At 38.3% G+C, this 21276-nt stretch overlaps 1 protein-coding gene across 2 annotated transcripts in view; it reads right to left on the bottom strand.

The window, feature by feature from the left end:
* MOSPD1 (motile sperm domain containing 1) overlaps window positions 1-18489 on the bottom strand; it is a 106710-nt gene extending 88221 nt beyond the window's left edge. Inside the window, exons 1-2 of one of the 2 annotated variants that reach the window (XM_053699270.1) lie at window positions 18347-18403; window positions 4865-4899 (exon numbers count right to left, since the gene is read on the bottom strand). The gene's annotated coding sequence lies outside the window, so the exon portion shown is untranslated. Of the gene's footprint in view, window positions 1-4864; window positions 4900-18346 lie in introns of both variants that reach the window. The other variant, XM_053699269.1, reaches the window with a different exon arrangement.
* Between the last annotated feature and the right edge of the window lie 2787 nt (window positions 18490-21276).

The raw sequence follows: 21276 nt of genomic DNA, 5'->3' as shown, positions 1-21276 counted from the left end.
TTAAAAATGACAATGTTAAGTATAGGAAAAGGGGGCATGCTGCTTAGAAGCCTGTATCTCAGGCATCTAATCAGCTACAGACCCCCGGAGACCCACCGTTGGAATGGTAATCGCCTAACCTTTCCAACAGTGTAAGTCTTGGGGATCTGAAAAAAAAAAAGAAAAAAAATAATAATATAAAAAATAAAAAACCCTTAAAACAGCTTAGCACCCAGGTGGGAAAGGTCTTAGCACTCAAAGGGTTAAGCTAGAAAAAGGCAGACATAAATGCAATATTTAGCAAAATATACCGGCAACTTGAAAAAAAAAAAGATCGATGTAAATGCAGGGGCATCTCTGTTTTTTAGTAAGGGATCTGGGAGGGGGAGGGATGTAGATTATTTAGGGGGGCCATCTACACTACAGAAAACAAATATTTTATATTAAAAAAGTAAAAAAACTATTTTGGGGAGCAAATTGGGTACTGGCAGACAGCTGCCAGTACCCAAGATGGCGGCAAATAGATAGAGGGGGAGGGTTAGAAAGATGTATGGGGGGGATCAGGGAGGTTGTGGGGTAAGGGGGGATCCATCACTGCAGACTGTATGACAAAAAATAAAAAAAAATATTTTTATTTCAGTGCTGGCAGACTTTCTGCCAGTACTTAAGATGGCGGTGACAATTGTGAGGTGGGGAGGGAGCTGTTTGAGGGGGGTCAGGGGGGGGGGGGATCAGGGGGTGGGATGTGTCAGGTGGGAGGCTGATCTCTACACTAAAGCTCAAAATTAACCCCACAAGCTACCTAATTAACCCCTTAACTGCTGTGCATATTACAAGTGTGGTGCGCAGCAGTATTTAACGGCTTTATTATTACCAAAAAGCAACACCAAAGCCATATATGTCTGCTATTTCTGAACAAAGGGGATCCCAGAGAAGCATTTACAACCATTTGTGCCATAATTGCACAAACTGTTTATAAATAATTTCAGTGAGAAACCTAAAATTGTGAAAAATTTGTTTTTTTTTTAATTTGATCGTATTTGGCGGTTAAATGGTGGCATGAAATATACCAAAATGGGCCTAGATCAATAATTTGGGTTGTCTACTACACTACACTAAAGCTAAAATTAAACCTAAAAGCTCCCTACAAGCTCCCTAATTAACCCCTTCACTGCTGGGCATAATACACGTGTGGTGTGCAGCAGCATTTAGCGGCCTTCTAATTCCCAAAAAGCAACGCCAAATCCATATAGGTCTGCTATTTTTGAACAAAGGGGATCCCAGAGAAGTATTTACAACCATTTATGCCATAATTGCACAAGTTGTTTGTAAATAAATTCAGCGAGAAACCTAAAGTTTGTGAAAAAAATTGTGAAAAAGTCAACAATTTTTTTTATTTGATCGCATTTGGCGGTGAAATGGTGGCATGAAATATACCAAAATGGGCCTAGATAAATGCTTTGGGATGTCTTCTAAATATAAATATATACATGTCAAGGGATATTCAGGGATTCCTGAAAGATATCAGTGTTCCAATATAACTAGCGCTAATTTTGAAAAAAAGTGGTTTGGAAATAGCAAAGTGCTACTTGTATTTATGGCCCTATAACTTGCAAAAAAAGCAAAGAACATGTAAACATTGGGTATTTCTAAACTCGGGACAAAATTTAGAAACTATTTAGAATGGGTGTATTTTGGTGGTTGTAGATATGTAACAGATTTTGGGGGTAAAAGTTAGAAAAAGTGTGTTTTGTTTTCAATTTTTTCCTCATATTTTATATTTTTTTTATAATAAATTATAAGATATGATGAAAATAATGGTATCTTTAGACAGTCCATTTAATGGCGAGAAAAACAGTATATAATATGTGTGGGTACAGTAAATGAGTAAGAGGAAAATTACAGCTAAACACAAACACTGCAGAAATGTAAAAATAGCCATTGTCATTAAGGGTAAGAAAATTGAAAAATGGTCCGGTCATTAAGGGGTTAACCCCCAAATGACCACAGCACTTATCCATTTTCTGTCCGTTTGGACACAAAACACACTTTTTCTAATGTTGACCCCCAAAATCTGTTACACACCTACAACCACCAAAAAACACCCATGTTAAATAGTTTCTAAATTGTGTCCTGAGTTTAGAAATACCCAATGTTTATATGTTGAGGCATCGATATCGAGGCATCCCTGCAATAACGGGAAAGCGGCTGGAAGTGAGAAGGATCGCTTCCACCGCTTTTCAGAATGATGACGTACAGGGTACCCTGCACGTCGTCGGTCATTAAGGGGTTAATTTTGACTTTCCTATCCCTTTATGGCTGTTTTATGCCAGTGTGCTTTTAACACAGGCCTAGATTACGAGTGGAGTGCAAATATACAACCTTTATGAAGCGTTAACACGATTGGAGCACAATATTTTGTACTTCATTGTTGCTTTGCTATGAAAATATGTACAGTATACAAAATAACTTTAAACTATTTCAAACTTTACATTTCAATTCTCTCTAGAATGTATTTAGAGTGTAATGTAACTTTAAGCATTTTATTTTATTTTTAATTAAATGCCCTTTAAGGTAAAACTGCTGGTGCCAAAAATTTTAAGAATTGTGCAATTATTTTGTTGGTGAGTGAAAGCAACCAGAGTTTGGAAATGGGACAGCTGTTTCAGTGTGGTGTCATTTAGAGGGACGGATTTACAAGTCAGGTCAACGTACATCAACGCAGAACGTGCATCAAAGCAGGAAACATAGGTTAAATGAGTGCTTGGGCTACCGGATCACATTTCTTCAACTTACTAATGTTATTACTTCCTGCTTTACTATATGTAAATAAATACACGTGACTACTTTATGTTAAAGGGATAGTAAACACCAAAAATGTTATTGTTTAAAAAGATAGATAATCCCTTTATTTAACATTCCCCAGTTTTGCATAACCAACACTGCTATATACTTTTTACCTCTGTAATTACCTTGTATCTAAGCTTCTGCAGACTGCCTCATTATCTCAGATCTTTTGACTGACTTGCATCTCAGGCAATTAGTGCTGACTCTTGAATAACTCCACATGCGTGAGCACACTGTTATTTATATGAAACACATAAACTAGCTGTGAAAAACTGTCAAATGCATTCAGATAAGAGGCGGCCTTCAAGGGCTTAGAAATTAGAATATGAGCCTACCTAGGTTTAGCTTTCAAGTAAGAGAGCAAAGCAAATTTTATGATAAAAGTAAATTAGAAAGTTGTTTCAAATGACATGCCCCAGGCTTCTAGTATAGTGAAATATCTCAGTCAAAAAGTAAATTCCCTCAACATGCAAACAGCTAAAACTTCACAGTTAGATTTGTTTAAAAAAAGATACATGGAAGTCAAAATGAAATGATCATGATTCAGACAGAGCATATAATAGAGCAAAAAAAAAAAATTGACATGTTATAAAGATTTTACTTTTCTCTTAGTTTCCTTTGCTCAGACTTGGGGGTTGATTACAACGTATCAGTTAATAATTATCAGCAGGTTAAAGGCTACAGATGCAACATTTTTCAACAATCAGCCGTTTTCTTTGTTTATTGGCAGCACATTTTGCATTATTGGTTCAGTGGAAAATGGCCGCCCTATACGTAACATGTGCCACTCTTGTTTAACTGATCACAATCCAGATTCTCAACACATAACATTTACCAAATGTTAATTTTCACATTTCGGATTCTACAGTTAAAAGGACTTAACAAACCCTGGAGAACATTTTTAAATTTTTCTGTGATTACCCCAAAAAGTTTGGAAATGTAATATTGTGTGCATGGTCAAAACACATTTAAATTACCCATCAGCATACTGGGTGACATAAAGATGCAATGTCACCAAGCAGAAACAAGCTCTATCTGCTCAGTCAATTAAAAGATAATACTGATACACAATTTCACACTAATAGAAAAACACAAACATATATGCTGACTCTACCCATAATGTCCCTGTTCAAATCCCTTAAAAGAACACACACCTGTAACACAACAGGTAAACTGCACATATGTCCCTAACTAGCACTAATTAACACTATAAAAATGAATCAAGTAACATACAGGCCACTCAACTTGTGACATAATAAGTAAACCTCTGAATATCCTCATTGTGTTTGTCCTTGATCCTGCACATCTGGTTTTTGGATTACAAAATTGGGGGATTAACAATAAAGATAATGGTTTAATGCTGTTTACTGTGTGTAGTGATTAAAAATGTATAGGGAATTAAAAGCAGAAGCATTTTGGGATTGTGATCACAGGAAAAACACAGTGACAATACCATCCAAGTTCAATATTGTGGTCAACCCACATCTTCCTTTCTATTAGTTTTTTATACTGAGTTAGTTAGACTCAAAACTCTTGAGCACTTTGGGGTATATTTATTATAGTGCGAGCGGACATGATATGATGTAGCGTATCATGTCCGCTGCACATCGTATGCTGCGTATGCTGTCTGCATTTATCATTGCACCAGCAGTTCTTGTGAACTGCTGGTGCAATGCCACCCCCTGCAGATTCACGGCCAATCAGCCGCTAGCAGGGGGTGTCAATAAACCCGATCGTATTCGATCGGGTTGATATCTGTCCGCGCCCTCAGAGCAGGCGGACAAGTTATGGAGCAGCGGTCTTTAGACCGGCGAGGGAAACAAGGGGCATTGAGCTCCATACAGAGCTTGATAAATAGGCCCCTATATGTACAAACACTGTTGAAAACACTAGTGGACATACTTCAGTATGCTCTCATTGAGTAAATTCAAAGTACTAAATTGTGACATTCAATTCTGACTAACATGTCCTTTTAACTGAGGCTTTAGTCTGCAGGCACAGATTAACATTATAAGTAAAACAGATGAGGCTTCCTTACCTGTTACAACAATATTTTCCATGCTATGATTCACTCTGCAAAACATCAAAGACATGTACGGTAACAGCCAACAGGAACTGTGCTTTTAAATCCCATTTAAAGCAATGAATCATCCTGCACACAACAGGCAGATACTAAACTTCCTGCAGATAGGGAAAGCCTTGCAAAACCAAATAACTGCACAATCTGTGCTTACAGTAATTATGTTTTTGGCTGGATGATGAAATTGATTATAGTGCTGTAATAATCTTCCTAATTACTCAATTAATTTGTGGTCGGGCACCATTTTCCCTTTAATAGTATTTCTGAGCCATTGTTCTAAAATGAAATATATTATATGCTGATGATACCCAAATCTATCTTTCCTCTCCTGATATCTCTCCCTCTTTACTCAACTAGATTTCCAACTGCCTCTCTGCAATTTTCTCTTGGATGTCTTCATACTATCTCCAACTCAATCTGTCCAAAACTGAGCTGCTTCTTATCCCCCCCCCTCTTCGAGACATCCGACACCTGACATTTCTCTGATGGTTGGAGACTCTATTCTCAACACCTCACCCCAGGTTCGCTGCCTTGGGGTCACACTAGACTCAAAGCTCACATTCAACCCACATATACAAGCGCTTACCAAATCCTGCCATTCACACCTACACAACATTTCAAGAATTCGTCCCTTCCTTACTCAAAAAAACAACAAAAATACTTATTCATTCATTTGGCCTTCTAAAACACCGCCTCTCCTCCCTCCAATCTATTATGAATGCTTCAGCTAGACTCATCCACCTAAGTCGCCGATCTACATCAGCGACTCCGCTCTGCCAGTCTCTACACTGGCTCCCCATACACTCCAGAATACAGTTTAAAGTATTATCCCTAACTTACAAAGCACTAAACAGTCTAACTCCCAACTATATTTCCTCTCTTATCGTGAAATATTCCCCATCCCGTCCTCTTCGATCAACCTCTAACCAACGTCTCTACACTCCTGTTATCTCTACATCCCACTCCCACCTCCAAGACTTCACACGTGCTGCTCCTGTCCTCTGGAACTCTCTACCCTACTCCATAAGACTGTCTCCAACCTTGTATATCTTCAGACGCTCCTTGAAAACCCACCTATTCAGAGAGGCTTACCATATCTACTCCATATCTCATCCGAACCAAACTAATACATGAACTGCCTGACTCACTACTGCAAATACAACCGATGTAACAAGCTACCCCAATCTTATGTCTCTGCACCCTAAACCTGTAGACTGTGAGCTCTCCGGAGCAGAGCCCTCTTCCTCCTGTACCAGATTTCTTTAGTTTTATGTTTTGTATTTTTATCAAAAATGTTGTTATTGTATACCCCTATCATTGTACCCAGCCCTACGGAATTTAGCGGCGCTATACAAATAAATGATAATAATAATAATATGTAGTTAAGAGTCTCTAACAGATCTTGGAAGGAAAAACAAATAACAGATACTGCTCTATTTCCTGTGTTGTTTGGCTCTTTTCTAAACATCTGTGGTTCTCTCAGAGTAAAAAAATGGAATGGAAGGATTATATTTAATAAATACAGAGTTTGATGTGTACTGCTGACAATGCATCATAGATCATGAATTTTAAAAATGATATACATATTAACCCCTTAAAGGGATACTAAACCCAACTTTTTTTATTTCATGATTCAGATAGAGCATGAGATTTTAAGCACATTTCTAATTTACTCCTATTATCAATTTTTCTTTGTTCTCATGCTATCTTGATTTGAAAAAGCAGTACTGTAAGCTTTAGAGCCAGACCATTTTTTGTTCAGCACATGGGTAACACTTGCTGATTTGTGGCTAAATGTAGCAAACCAATCAGCAGCTCTACCAAGGTGCTAAACTAAAAAATGGGCCGGCTCCTAACCTTTTATTACTGCTTTTTCAAATCAAGATAACATGAGAACAAAGAAAAATTGATATTAGGAGTAAATTAGAAAGTTGCTTAAAATTGCATGCTCTATCTGAATCATGAAAGAAAAAATGAGGGGTTAGTATCCCTTTAACGACCAAGGACGTGCCAGGCACGTCCTACAAAAAGTGTCAGTTAATGACCAAGGACGTGCCTGGCACGTCCTCTGGGGTTTCAAGCGGTGGAAGCGATCGTGATCGTTTCCAGCCACTTTCAAGGTATTGCAGTGATGCCTCGATATTGAGGCATCACTGCAATAACCTTTTTTACCCACAGATCTGTGGCCCTCTCTGCATTGGCCAGAAATGGTGCAGATCGTTGGTGGGTGGGAGCCATAGCAGGGAGGCAGGTGGGCGGCCCATCGCTGGAGGGAGTTCCAGATCCTGTGCCAGAGTGTGCGGGAGCGTGCGGGGGGGCGAGCGTGCGATATTAAATCATATACTGACAGTCTCTGGTAAGGAGGAAGAGGGAGGTGGGAATAAGGCATAATCAGTGTTGGAAAGGGATCTGGGAGGGAGTATTGAGGGTGGCAGCTACACTACAGAAAAATGGGGTATTTATAATAAAAAAGGCCAGATTTTGAACAAACTGGGTACTGGCAGACAGCTGCCAGCACCCAAAGATGGTGGCATATAGGTAGAGGGGGGAGGGTTAGAGAGCTGTTTTGGGGGGTCAGGGAGGTTAGGGGCTAAAGGGGGATCCAACACTGCAGAATAAATATAAAAATAAATATATATAAAAAAAAAAGCCAGATATTATAGTACTGGCAGACTTTTTGCCAGTACTTAAGATGGTGGTGACAATTGTGAGGTGGGGGAGGGAAAATAGCTGTTTGAGAGGGGTCAAACAGCTATTGTTTGCTAGAACCTAAGATGGTGGTGACTAGGGGGGGGTGAGGGAGGAAAGAGAGCTGTTTAGGAGGGATCAGGGGCTGTGAGGTGTCAGGTTGGAGAATAATCTCTCCTCTACAGCTAAAATTAATCTTAGAAGCTACCTGATTAACCTTTTCACTGCCGGAAATAAAAGAAGTGTGGTGCACAGATGCAATTAGCGGCCTTATAATTACCAAAAAGTAATGGTAAAGCTATGCTTGCCTGCTATTTCTGAACAAAGGGGATCCAAGAGAATCTTTTACAATCATTTATGTTATGACTGCATAAGCGGTATGTACCGGTATATAATTTCAGTAAGAATCCTAAAATTTGTGAAAAATGTTACAATTTTTTCAATATAATCGCATTTGGCGGAAAAACAGTGGCATAAAATATACCAAAATCGGCCTAGATTAATACCTTGGGTTGTTTACTGAAGAAAAATATATAGTTTTGATAGGTAAATAAAAAAGAAACAAGACTCTATTTCTGTTTAAATGTATTCATAGCAAAAATGCTACAAATTCTCTGGTACTTTGGTAATGGTTTTCTCTAAAATTCCTGGTCCTGAAAGTGTTAAAGGGGCACTCAACCCAATTTTTTTCTTTTGTGATTCAGAGCATGACATTTTAAGCAACTTTCTAATTTACTCCTATTATCAAATGTTCTTCATTCTCTTGGTATCTTTATTTTAAATGCAAGAATGTAAGTTTAGATGCCGGTCCATTTTTGGTGAACAATCTGGGTTGTCCTTGCTGATTGTTGGATAAATTCATCCACCAATAAAAAGTGCTGTCCATAGTTCTGAACCAAAAAAAAAAAAAAAAAAAAAAGCTTAGATGCCTTCTTTTTCAAATAAAGATAGCAAAAGAACGAAGAAAAATTGATAATGGGAGTAAATTAGAAAGTTGCTTAAAATTGCATGCTCTATTTGAATCACGAAAGAAAAAGTTTGGGTTCAGTGTCCCTTTAAGTATCAGGACTGGCTTGCATGTTATCCAGTTTCACAGAACTTTGACGGGGGCAGGTAAATTTAACATATTGTTATTTCGAATGGTAGATTATGCCCATATATCTGGTATTTGACCCTTTGAGTAATCTCACCTATGTACAACAGCCCACATGAGCATATTAACCCATAAACTGCAAAAGAAGATGCACATATTAAATTTTATATATATATACAGGGAGTGCAGAATTATTAGGCAAGTTGTATTTTTGAGGATTAATTTTATTATTGAACAACAACCATGTTCTCAATGAACCCAAAAAACTCATTAATATCAAAGCTGAATAGTTTTGGAAGTAGTTTTTAGTTTGTTTTTAGTTATAGCTATTTTAGGGGGATATCTGTGTGTGCAGGTGACTATTACTGTGCATAATTATTAGGCAACTTAACAAAAAACAAATATATACCCATTTCAATTATTTATTTTTACCAGTGAAACCAATATAACATCTCAACATTCACAAATATACATTTCTGACATTCAAAAACAAAACAAAAACAAAAAATTAACATATATAGCCACCTTTCTTTGCAAGGACACTCAAACGCCTGCCATCCATGGATTCTGTCAGTGTTTTGATCTGTTCACCATCAACATTGCGTGCAGCAGCAACCACAGCCTCCCAGACACTGTTCAGAGAGGTGTACTGTTTTCCCTCCTTGTAAATCTCACATTTGATGATGGACCACAGGTTCTCAATGGGGTTCAGATCAGGTGAACAAGGAGGCCATGTCATTAGATTTTCTTCTTTTATACCCTTTCTTGCCAGCCACGCTGTGGAGTACTTGGACGCGTGTGATGGAGCATTGTCCTGCATGAAAATCATGTTTTTCTTGAAGGATGCAGACTTCTTCCTGTACCACTGCTTGAAGAAGGTGTCTTCCAGAAACTGGCAGTAGGACTGGGAGTTGAGCTTGACTCCATCCTTAACCCGAAAAGGCCCCACAAGCTCATCTTTGATGATACCAGCCCAAACCAGTACTCCACCTCCACCTTGCTGGCGTCTGAGTCAGACTGGAGCTCTCTGCCCTTTACCAATCCAGCCACGGGCCCATCCATCTGGCCCATCAAGACTCACTCTCATTTCATCAGTCCATAAAACCTTAGAAAAATCAGTCTTGAGATATTTCTTGGCCCAGTCTTGACGTTTCAGCTTGTGTGTCTTGTTCAGTGGTGGTCGTCTTTCAGCCTTTCTTACCTTGGCCATGTCTCTGAGTATTGCACACCCTGTGCTTTTGGGCACTCCAGTGATGTTCCAGCTCTGAAATATGGCCAAACTGGTGGCAAGTGGCATCTTGGCAGCTGCACGCTTGACTTTTCTCAGTTCATGGGCACTCCAGTGATGTTCCAGCTCTGAAATATGGCCAAACTGGTGGCAAGTGGCATCTTGGCAGCTGCACGCTTGACTTTTCTCAGTTCATGGGCAGTTATTTTGCGCCTTGGTTTTTCCACACGCTTCTTGCGACCCTGTTGACTATTTTGAATGAAACGCTTGATTGTTCGATGATCACGTTTCAGAAGCTTTGCAATTTTAAGAGTGCTGCATCCCTCTGCAAGATATCTCACTATTTTTGACTTTTCTGAGCCTGTCAAGTCCTTCTTTTGACCCATTTTGCCAAAGGAAAGGAAGTTGCCTAATAATTATGCACACCTGATATAGGGTGTTGATGTCATTAGACCACACCCCTTCTCATTACAGAGATGCACATCACCTAATATGCTTAATTGGTAGTAGGCTTTCGAGCCTATACAGCTTGGTGTAAGACAACATGCATAAAGAGGATGATGTGGTCAAAATACTCATTCGCCTAATAATTCTGCACTCCCTGTGTATATATATATATATATATATATATATATATATATATATATATATTGAACTTATGACCTTTATGGGGATGTGAAATGTCTCCTCCTTAAAACACAAGTGCACTGCCATCCTTACAGGATCCAAAAAAAATATTATATTCAATTCAGTATTCCTACCCGACAAAATTTAAGTGATGGTAAATCATAACATTTTTGAAACTCTAGGATTTACCAGTATATATAAAGGGGAATTTCAGTCATGAGCTGAGCGCCACCCAAAGCAAAAAGCTATTTTGGAAAAAATGAAAAGACCACTGCAAAATTATCAGTTTCTCAGGTTTTACTATTTATAGGTATGTGTTTATTCTATAAACTACTGACAACATTTCTCCCAAATTCCAAATAAAAATATTGTCATTTAGAGTATTTATTTCTAGAAAATGAAAACTGGTCAAAATAACAAAACAGATTCAGGGCCAGATTACAAGTGGGCACTAATTTATCGCGCGTCCATAAATGGGCAAATTAGCCCGTTTACTGGCACGCAATAAATAACTAGCCTTTACATTAGCGCTCAGAAAATGAACTGGAGATCTAAATGTCCCCCAATTTGCCCCAAATGTAAGAGTATTTTAGTTTTTAGGGGTTAAAAGTGGTGGTGTTAGAAAAAAAAAACGGCACTGAAAAGTGCCTTTACATTGCGGTCTATGGGGAACTGTGTGTTCCCTGTAAATATAGTTAGTATTGAAAAGAATCACCCCCTTGAAAATAATCACATTTTGTTGCTTTGCAGCCTAAAATAAAGACACAGTTTTTTTTTATCCAGTTGTAATTACTCAGTGCAACTTATAACATCCAAGTAAAAGATATAACACCAACATGTCAGGCAAAAATAAAGACAGTTCAAAAACAGAATTACTGAGTTGGAAAAAGGATCACCCCCTCCTAAAATTACTTGTAAACTCAATCAGGTGTAGCTAATCACCTTCTCAATGGCACACACAAAGCCATTTGACCTTTAACTGTGATCAGCTGTGGGCATATATATTAGCTCAGCATCAGTCCCTGGTAGTGCAACTGAAGCAAACAATCAACTATGGATGGCAAGGCACTGTCAAAAGATCTCTGGGATAATGTCATGGACAGGCACAAGTCAGGAGATGGATACAAGAAAATAGCAAAGGCTTTATCAATGCCTAGAAGCACAGTGAAGTATATTATTAAGAAGTGGAAGGTATTTGGTACAACATAGACACCTTCTGGATCAGTATGTCGCTCCAAACTGGATGAAAGAGCCAGGAGGAAACTGGTCAGAGAGGCTACCAAGAGGCCCACAGCAACTCTGAAGCAGTTGCAGGAATTTATGACAAAGAGTGGTCATTGTGTGCATGTGACAATATCACAAATTATCCACAAATGTGGCTTGTATGGGAGGGTTGCAAGAAAAAAGCCACTTCTCAAGAAAGGCCACATGCAGTCATGACTGAGCTTTGCCATAACACACCTATGAGATTCTGAGGCCACATGGAAAAAGGTGTTATGGTCAGATGAGACTAAAATGTAATTATTTGGCATCAACACCAAACGATATGTCTGAAGGAAATGCAATAGAGTTCACCATCCAAATAACACCATACCTACAGTAAAGCATGGAGGTGGTAATAACCTGTTATGGGGGTGTTTCTCTGCAGCAGGCACTGGAGCACTTGTCAGGGTAGAAGAAATAATGGATGGGGCAAAATATTGTCAAATTCTTGAGTAAAATCTGCTGCCCTCTGCTAGGAAGTTGTCAGTGGGAAGAAGGTTTACCTTCCAACATGACAATGACCCAAAGCACACAGTATAAATTACCACAAAGTGGTTGAAGGAGAAAAAGGTGAATGCCCTTGCATGGCCTAGTCAGAGCCCAGACTTTAACCACCCCGGGCACCATCAAACGGTCACCATCAAATGAAACGGAACTGGAGCAGTTCTGCAAAGAAGAGTGGGGAAATATTGCACTGTCTAGATGTGCAAAGTTAGTAGAGACATTTCCCAACAGACTAAAGGCTGTAATTAAAGCAAAAGGTGGTTCAACAAAATACTGACACAAGGGGGTGATCCTTTTTGCAATTCAATGCTTCTGTTTTTGAATTGTCTTTATTTTTGCCTGATATGTTGGTGTTATATCTTTCACTTGGATGTTATTTTCAAAGTAGGTGATTCTTTTCAATACCCACTGTATATATGTATATGCTTATATACATATATATTTATGTGTTAACATGTGTATATACACATATTAACACATAAATATATAAGTATATAATCATATACATATATTTTTACATTTTGCTGCCCATCACTGTACAACTTACCCCCTTTGCTGCGCTAGGTTCTTATGCTATGTCTCACGCCATGAGAACGAGGCTCCCATTGGAACCTAAGGAAGCGCGCTCTCATGAGCGCTAAGCTTCCGTGCAATGTGAACGCGAGGTTGCGTTCCCATTGCACCTAACTTGTAATGCCAGCGCTCATTCGTGTGCACTGGTATTACAAAGTGAAGCGGAAATATCGCTTTAGCGAAAGCGATATTTTGCACTCTACTTGTTATCTGGTTCTCAGTGTTTTCAGACCTCGAATAATGCAAAGAAAACAGGTTCATATTCATTTTTGAACATTGTCAGAGCAGAGGAAGCAAGTTTTCTTCCTGGATAACCTTGTACGTGGCTTGATTCATGCGCCCTTTACAATGCTAAATCTGCACGATTCTAGAACATCTTTTCTGATAAGTATAATTTTCAGCTTTGCCCAACACCTGGTCGTCTAATGGTTAGACAAAGCCCTGGAGGGGCCTACAAGCCACAGTGTCTCGCACCCACTGTGAAATTTGGTGGAGGATTGTGATTATCTGAGGGTGCTTCAGCAAGGCTGGGATCAGGGGCAGATTTATCATTGTGAATGATGTATCAAACACTGCATTTGTTTTGTTATTTTGACCAGTTATCACTTTCTGCAAATAAATGCTCTAAATGACAATATTTTACTTGGAATTTAGGAGAAGTGTTGTACGTAGTTTATAGAATAAAACTTTCTCTTTTAGATGGAGCAAATAGGAAACAAACATTTTGAGTATTAAGTTCCCTTAAGTGACATAATAATGATATGTTAGTTAAATATAATCATTAGTCTCTAAAAACACAATATAATCTTAAAGTGATTGTAAAGTTGAATGATTTAACCCCTTAAGGACATACGTCATACAGGGTACGTCTTGCACAAACTGGTCTTTAAAGACCAGCGACGTACCCTGTACGACGTTGGGGTTGAAAGCGGCTGGAAGCGATCCTGATCGCTTCCAGCCGCTTTCCGGTTATTGCAGTGATGCCTCGATATTGAGGCATCACTGCAATAACATTTTTCCCCATCCGATGCAGAGAGAGCCACTCTGTGGCCCTCTCTGCACCGGACATCGATGGCCGCAATCGTTGGTGGGTGGGAGCCGACGTGGGAGGCGGGTGGGCGGCCATCGATGGATTGCTGAGTGCAGAGGTGGGCGGGATCGTGGGCGCGATCACAAGGGGGAGGCGGGCGGGCGCGTGCACGGGGAGGGAGCGGGTGGGAACCATTACACTATGGAACAGAGTTTGTTTAAATTTAGAGGGAGAGAGAGGGAATAAAAACGTTAATACAAATAATCGAAGTGATCTGGGAGGGGGTGGGGGTTTAATCTGGGGGGGGAAGTTACACTACAGAAAAGTGTGGGGGGGAAATAAAAAAAAATTAATTTTTGTAAACTGGGTACTGGCAGACAGCTGCCAGTACCCAAGATGGCTCCCAATAATGTAGAGGGGGAGGGTTAGAGAGCTGTTTGGGGGGGGGGGAATCAGGGAGGTTTGGGGCTAAGGGGGATCCTACACAGCAGCATATATAACTATGCTAAAAAAATAATAAAAGATACCTTTTATTTTAGTACTGGCAGACTTTCTGCCAGTACTTAAGATGGCGGGGACAATTGTGGGGTGAGCTGTTTGGGAGGGATCAGGGGGTCTGATGTGTTAGGTGGGAGGCTGATCTCTACACTAAAGCTAAAATTAACCCTGCAAGCTCCCTACAAGATCCCTAATTAACCCCTTCACTGCTAGACATAATACACGTGTGATGTGCAGCGGCATTTAGCGGCCTTCTAATTACCAAAAAGCATCGCCAAAGCCATTTATGTCTGCTATTTCTGAACAAAGGGGATCCCAGAGAAGTATTTACAACCATTTGTGGCCATAATTGCAGAAGCTGTTTGTAAATAATTTCAGTGAGAAACCTAAAATTGCGGAAAAAATTATGGGTTTTTTTTTAAATTTGATCGTATTTGGCGGTGAAATGGTGGCATTAAATATACCAAAATGGGCCTAGATCAATACTTTGGGTTGTCTACTACACTACACTAAAGCTAAAATTAACTCTACAAGCTCCCTGCATGCTCCCTAATTAACCCCTTCACTGCTGGGCATAAAACACGTGTGGTGCGCAGTGGCATTTAGCAGCCTTCTAATTACCAAAAAGCAACGCCAAAGCCATATAAGTCTGCTATTTCTGAACAAAGGGGATCCCAGAGAAGCATTTCTGTGAGAAACCTAAATTTTGTGAAAAAGTGAACAATTTTTTTTATTTGATCGCATTTGGCGGTGAAATAGTGTCATGAAATATACCAAAATGGGCCTAGATCAATACTTTGGGATGTCTTCTAAAAAAAATATATACATGTCAAGGGATATTCAGGTATTCCTGACAGATATCAGGGTTCCAATGTAACTAGCGCTCATTTTGAAAAAAAGTGGTTTTGAAATAGCAAAGTGCTACTTGTATTTATTGCCCTATAACTTACAAAAAAAGCAAAGAACATGTAAACATTGGGTATTTCTAAACTCAGGACAAAATTTAGAAACTATTTAGCATGGGTGTTTTTTGGTGGTTGTAGATGTGTAACAGATTTTGAGGGTCAAAGTTAGAAAAAGTGTGTTTTTTTCCATTTTTTCCTCATATTTTATAATATTTTTAATAGTAAATTATAAGATATGATGAAAATAATGGTATCTTTAGAAAGTCCATTTAGTGGCGATAAAAACGGTATATAATATGTGTGTGTACAGTAAATGAGTAAGAGGAAAATTACAGCTAAACACAAACACCGCAGAAATGTAAAAATAGCCCTGGTCCTTCGGGGAAAGAAATTGAAAAATGGCCTTGGTCCTTAAAGGGTTAAAGCCCAGTATTTAAAAATGCTCTTAAAAACATGGATACTTTGAGTGATAAAATTTTACGATGCTTCTTTTTTAAAATACTTTTTTGCGTGCCCCCTTTGGTGTCCAACTTGTGGGGCATGCAACGATTGGAGGAAGCCGGATTTGTCATTGATATGCTAAATACAGAAGGAGATACAGGCGGAGGATTGGCACTCTGTTTACAGTAACAAAATAGTAAGTATTTTAAAAAAGAAGCGTCATTGTAAAGTTTAATGACTTAAAGTGAAAATCAACCATAGAGTTTTTGAAACGCTAGGGTTGACTGTTGAAACAAATAAAGGGCACTTTCATTCATGATGAAGTATAAGATACATCATGCAGAAAGTGCCTTTATTCGTTTTCAAACGTTCGCCGTTCTTAGCTGCTACATCAGCCCACGGCAAAAACCGGATTTACTGCACGGCTATTTGTTTCAACAGTCAACCCTAGCGTTTCAAAAACGCTATGGTTGACTTTCACTTTAAAGTGTCCATGTTTTAAAAAGTATTTTTAAATACTGGGCTACAATAACTTTAAATAAGATAACTTTTAATAATCAGTTTTGAGAATTCCAGGGTGTCCCTGGTTTTCACCCCAATTGTGTTCATAAACATCCTAATATGGGAGCAAAGGCTTTTGTCTTTACATCTTTTATAACACAAATATGAGTCATGTAGCATACTTATATGTTTTATTTGTTTATACTTTGCATTACTTTAGTTGTGATTTTTTTTAAATGTATAGAAAAGGCTACATGTAATTAATTTTCCTCATTTTTAAAGAAAGGTAGAAACGCTGTTCAGATAACGAGATAAATCTGCACATTATCCATTTTGCCTTATGTATGTGTTTATAACCTTGGTCTCTCTATATATCTCTGTTTTTTACAGCAACAGCACTGTGCTCATTTGTTTCCTTCATTCAACAAACACAGTGTCCCTCTCTTACACAACCCTCCCTTCTCATATGCGTAAGGCCTAACCTCATAAAAGCTCAGCCCAATCTCCACGTGGCTAACCACATGACCTTGTTTACAGGCTACTGCTGCAATCTGTCAGGCATTGGTTGAGGATGTCAAATACTCAGCAGTCACTCTGAATACAACAAAGCAGACCAAGGTCTGAATGTGCAGGGACACTGAGAGGCTGATTACCCTGAGATTCTAGGCCCAGAAACAACTCTGTAGGCCCACCCTGCTATAGGAAAACAAAAGGGCTCTGGATTACTTCAGAGAACAAAGGCAACAGATGATGACACATCTCCACCAAACATGGTTCTTCTGCTAATTTCACAGAGAATGACTCTTACTCATGCTTAGTTAATACCAACAGGCAGCACATATAATTACAAATTGTTTGTGCATAAAAAAATGTGTTAATGTATTCATTTGAACATTGCAAAACTAAAAAAATAGAAAAACAAGAAAGTATTGAACACTTAACCAAAATAATGTTGGTCCAAAATCCTGGAGCATTTAATATAGATTTAAAATGAATAATTATTTGTATTGGCATATATAAATTTTAACTCTTTTAATTTTCTATTTTAAAAAAAAAAGAGGGATGATAAAATGATATCCCTGGAAAAGAGTAAATATAGTATTAAAGACCTTATTGAAGAAATAAAATTAGCCTGCATTTCATGATAAATTACAATTCTCCCAATCTCATTAAATGTAACTGACAACACTATACCTAACAGCTGACACATTATGTAAATATGACGTAGATATGATGATTCAAAAGTGTTTTTTTGTAATAAGCATGAATGACGTTTTATGTTCATGCCCTGAGTGTCAAATATAATATATTGTGTTCTACAAATACAACTGTAGATGTGTTTATGAATGACATAAATATTTGAATGCTAATACAAGAAGGAACATTGTTTATGTACAAATTAAAAAACAGTGTATGTGAAACACACAGTACATTATACTCAAGTCACTCCCCAGGAACAACAGAACAATTTTGGAAATAGAAAAAAAAATGTGTATGTTTATATATAGATACACCAACCAGTCACTGACTCACTGTGATATTGTTTCAACCCACAAACACATCCTGTATATAAGGTTTTTATTGTTAAATAACAAATATTATTTATTGAGTATGATCAGGGTGTATGTTCATAACTGAATATGTCAGTATGATTTTTAATACAAAATAAACGCAGGGCCGGCTAAGATAAAGATAGATAGATGATAGATAGATAGATAGATAGATAGATAGATAGATAGATAGATAGATAGATAGATAGATAGATATACAAATGTTAATACATGTACAATAAATAATATAACGGGATACTTTATATATAGAAGGTACTCGCGTGCATAAACACATTTATTTAATTGGAACCAGCATGATTTTCACCTATACTGTGTGTTTAAGACTCTCGGTAACAGTGACAATGCCTGTGCACAGCCTCCCGGTGTACCCGGGTCATATGAGGCTGTAGATCGCTCATTCCCGGTAACAGCATTCACATAATCTCACTACCACCTGGACCTCGTACTCTGCAGGGACTGTTCTGCCTCGCTCTTCAAACCACTACCGCTAGCCCTAAAGCCCTCCCTCTCCCGGTTACCTCTTGTCTCGGTGTCCCTAGGTCCTTTGTTAGAAGCCTGTGGCCGCAGCACCGCCCCGGAGCTCGTGACGTCAGAGCAGCTCCTGCTGTAGATGCTGACAGTTCCCCCGCCTCCTGTGTGTCACTCTGGGAGCAAATAAGTAGTAGGAGTTCAATGGGTTTAGATTCTCTATAGGCTTCTCCCAATTCTCCAGTTCTAAATGTCTTACTAAGCAGGCGGCTTGTTTATATAAAGGCGAGAGAGCAACATAGGAATTGATGATACAACGAGATCTGAGAACTGTTTATAGAGATTTATTTTTATTTTCTTTCTACACAGTCATTCGAAGTCACTGGAGTAAATTCCTTAACAACCATGTCCAACCTTTCCAGTTTGTACGTTACTATAAAGGCCTTATTCACTAAAAAGTGGAAAGGTGTGAACAGCAGTGATTGGGTTTTACAAAACGCCATGAAAATTGGATAGGCACCTTAGTTCATCTACTGAGAACAAACATACTTACTGGTATATATTCACTAATAACCTTTCTCTCCAGTCTCACCAATTCCTCTAAACCCAATTCATTAAAGTTTAAATGCATATCTGTTTAGAGAATGGGTTCTATGTATGAATATAATAACTGAGTATAGAACATTATTTTAGTGAATCTACCCCACCAAGTAAATTCTGGAAGAGTATAAATAATTTACTCATTCCTTACATTACTCTCTTGAGACCAACTCTTTAACTTAAAAAAGCTTGCAAAAAAGTCAAATTGAGGTGTGAGGTCAGAACTTTTACATAAAAACAGCAACCTAAACATCTAGGAGTGTCCCAAAGTGCATCAGGCTGTGTTTATAACGCCAGTCTTTTCAATTTAGTATAGTTATGGCCCTACCTGGAGAGCCTATACAATACTGAGCTCACAGTCTCTAAATTGGGGTTCATGGGCAATCTACAAATATTTCTGTGAAATAAAACATATTCCGCTGCACCTATTTTAAAGGGACACTGAACCCAATTTTTTTTCTTCCGTGATTCAGATAGAGCATGCAATTTTAAGCAACTTTCTAATTTACTCCTATTATCACTTTTTCTTCGTTCTCTTGCTATCTTTATTTGAAAAAGAAGGCATCTAAGCTTTTTGTTTGGTTCAGTACTCTGGACAGCATTTTTTTATTGGTGGATGAATTAATCAATCAATCAGCAAGGACAACCCAGGTTTTTCACCAAAAATGGGCCGGCATCTAAACTTACATTCTTGCATTTCAAATAAAGATACCAAGAGAATGAAAAAAAATTGATAATAGGAGTAAATTAGAAAGTTGCTTAAAATATCATGCTCTATCTGAATCATGAAAGAAAACATTTGGGTTCAGTGTACCTTTAACTATGCCTAATAAAGATCTACTCCTGGGAAAAGGGTCACCTGGGGCACTGGTGGGTGGAGTGATTGTGACCAGTGGCGGTAGATCAGGAGTGTGCTTGTTTCCTGGCTGTGCTATGGCAGTGTCAGCATATCTACATTTTTCTAGTACCACAACATTTTTAGGTCGCTATTTTAGATGTTGACATCTTCATGTCAACATTGCTATCAGATAACCTTGTTTGCACAGTCAGCAAAGTATGGCACTACTTACTAGCATAGGTTTAATTTTGGATACAACAACGGCTGACAGATAAAAGTAGTGTTTGGCACATTCTTTTCCTAGTCACAAAGAGAAAGGAAGCAAATTAAGCAGCTCTCACCAAAGTGCTTGAAAGATCCATGGAGGGTGAGGTGGAACGACACTGATTGACACCAGGAAAATTATTACATTTAATATATAAATAAATAAATATATATATATGTAGAGAAAATAACTCATTGTGTAAACCCTTTACAAATCTAGACAAGTCAGAAGACTTGCTTTTACTTTTAAAAGCAAGTCTTCTGACTTGTCTAGATTTGTAAATGGTTTACACAATGAGTTATTTTCTCTACATTTTGGATTTAGTGGAGGATTTTAAATTCACTTTTCGCCTCCCCATATTTTAAATTGCTGTTATATATATATTTTGGTCTTAAATGTTAATGTGGTTTGATTATACACTAATAAAGAAAGCTTTTGGCACCAGTCAGTTATGGTAGTTTACCATCATCACTTTAAGATTGTGACCCCTTGTTTTGGTATTTCTTTTTTGTGGAAAATGCTTTCAGCTTCCACTTTATTAAGTCCCTTCATATATTTGAAGGTTTCTATCAAGTTAAAGTGATGGTGAATTTGCCCAACAGTTTCACATATTATGAAAGGTCTTCAACTAACTAGCATATCGATATGCTTATTTAGCACAAAAATCAACTGTACTTTAATTTTATCAGCGTTTTATTCACACTACATTACCTCATCTAATTCAGCCTCTCGCTACAATTTTCGTTTAGGCTTACTTGACTGGCAGCTGTTGTAGCTAATCGTAGCCTCACCATGCATCCCATGTAAACCAATTACTGCACGCTCCCGTGCTTGGAACTCTGCCTGTAATTTAAAATGCGCATGAGCAACCCTCTACCCTATTTGCGCAACATAAACAGTGATGCTTCATACTGTTAACAGTAAGTATGTGAAACTGTTGGGGCAAATTTACCATCACTTTAACTTTTTCCCTTCTTTCCTCTAAACTCTACATATTTAGCTCATAGAGTCTTTCTTTGTATGCCTTATATAGATCATGTACCATTTTAGTAGCCCTCCTTTGGGCAGACAGTTTCTAGTTTATTTATATCCTTCTGGCGATATGGTCTCAAGAACTGAACACAAGATTCGAGATGAGGCCTAACTAGTCTATCTATCTATCTATCTATCTATCTATCTATCTATCTATCTATCTATCTATCTATCTATCTATTGGGTACTTATAGAGCGCAAACTAATCACCTGTGAGGGTCTCAAGGCTCTAAAGGAAAGTGGAA

Source organism: Bombina bombina, chromosome 1 (genome assembly GCF_027579735.1).
Source record: "Bombina bombina isolate aBomBom1 chromosome 1, aBomBom1.pri, whole genome shotgun sequence".
NCBI lineage: Eukaryota > Metazoa > Chordata > Amphibia > Anura > Bombinatoridae > Bombina > Bombina bombina.
This window is presented reverse-complemented; position numbering and strand designations above follow the sequence as displayed.